Raw genomic sequence first — 2,068 nt, 5'->3', positions numbered from 1 at the left:
AGGGGGGGTGCCCGCGGGTGAGCGTGGAAAGGAGAGGACCTGGAGGAGGAGCCTGGATCCAGGGAGTGTGTTGTGTGTCTGGGGAGTCCCCGAGCGGGAACCCGGAATTTGGGTCTGTGTGGGGGAGGTTCCTTTCCCAGGGGCCCAGCGCTCGCCGAGGGGATGGGGGCCCCGGGAGCGCCCGGAGCCGGAGCTCTCGGGAGGGTGAGCTGGGAGGCCTGTGGTGGGTTGGAGACCCGGTTTGGCGCCAGCGTTAGCAAGTTGTGGCTTTCCCAGCGGGAGTCCTGGAGTCTCCCTCCAACCTGTCGCCACCCCCCACCCACCCCTTACGCGAAGGATGCGTGGGGTTTGGAAAGGCTGGGTCATTCCAGGAATGCGCCCGGGTTCGGGCGGCGGGGATGCGGGGCCTTAGGGGGGGGGCTCGGGAGAGGGAGTGCTTGGAAGGAGGGCTGGTGCGGTGGGCTGTGGCCAGATTGCCGAAGACAATGAAGTTGATATCATCACATGTTTCCCTTGTTATGAATGTAATTCTGTTAAAAATAGAAAGCAGAGGAGTAAAGTATCACCAATAAATCTTAGAAGTTTGATCGATGTTTGCTACTATTTTCATCTACGCTTATAACCGAGATTACCTACAATTGTCCATTCCGTTTTCCAGTTATGCAAAATGCGATGTAAGTAGTAGTACTCAGGAACATAATTTCCTTTTTTTAAACATATTTTTTTCTTTATTGATTAAGGTATTACATATGTGTCCTTATCCTCCAATTTCCTCTTTCTTAATAAGTAAGTATCAAGTATTCATCACAGAAAATTTTAAGAATACAAGCAAAGCGAGAGAAAGTACCCGTAGTTTCCCGGTCTACAGAGATTATCATCGCGTGTATAATTTTTGGCTGTGTATTTTCTTTTCAAAGATAGGAGCAAATGATGCCCTGATTAGGAATTCAGTTTTTATGGGAATCTTTTGAAGGTTTTAAGTAGGATCAGAATTCGGCTGCTGTGTGGAGACCAGTTAGGACAGTGGTCGGCAAACTCATTAGTCAACAGAGCCAAATATCAACAGTACAACCATTGAAATTTCTTTTGAGAGCCAAATTTTTTAAACTTAAACTATATAGGTAGGTACATTGTTATTAACTTAATTAGGATTCTACTAAGCTGGCCTTTGCTAAAAACGTCTGCAAATCTGATTGAGGTACATTCGCTGAGGTCGACCCCTTCCAACTCTCCCATGCACACTCGTCTTGTATACTTGTTTTGTCTATCTCCTTTCGGAACACCGACTTCTGCGCATGGGCCACGAAGTTTCTATGCGCTGTATGTGCACTCCCGCACATGGTATTTTGTGGAAGAGCCACGCTCAAGGGGCCAAAGAGCCGCATGTGGCTCGCGAGCCGCGGTTTGCCGACCACTGAGTTAGGATGCTGTTTGCAGTACCTTGAACTAGGTCCATGACAGTGGAAATAGAGAAGGGTAGAAAGATTAAAAAGATTTCTTGGACCCCTGGCCTGTGTGGCTCAGTTGGTTGAGCATCATCTTGTGTACCAAAGGGTTACTGGTTCAATTCCCAATGGGGGCACATGCCTGGGTTTTGGGTGATCCTTGGGAGTAGTGGAGGGGGACTTCGATGTGGGGGGCTACTGATTGATGTTTCTCTCTCCCTCTAAAATAAATTAAAAACATTAACGTTTTTCTTTTCTTTTTTTAAAATATATTTTATTGATTTTTTACAGAGAGGAAGGGAGAGAGAGAGTTAGAAACATCGATGAGAGAGAAACATCGATCAGCTGCCTCCTGCACATCTCCCACTGGGGATGTGCCCGCAACCCAGGTACATGCCCTCGACCGGAATCGAACCTGGGACCCTTCAGTCCGCAGGCTGACGCTCCATCCACTGAGCCAAACCGGTTTCGGCCTCAAAGTTAATTTTTATCTATGGTGTTAGATAAGGGTCTGATTTCATTCTTAAAAAAATTTTTGTAATTGATTTTAAATTAAATTTTATATTTTAACTAGGGGCCCGGTGCACGAAATTCGTGCACTGGGTGTGTGTGGGGGTTGGGGG

The sequence above is a fragment of the Myotis davidii genome, unplaced genomic scaffold (genome assembly GCF_000327345.1).
Source record: "Myotis davidii unplaced genomic scaffold, ASM32734v1 scaffold102, whole genome shotgun sequence".
In the NCBI taxonomy this organism is placed as follows: domain Eukaryota; kingdom Metazoa; phylum Chordata; class Mammalia; order Chiroptera; family Vespertilionidae; genus Myotis; species Myotis davidii.
This window is presented reverse-complemented; position numbering follows the sequence as displayed.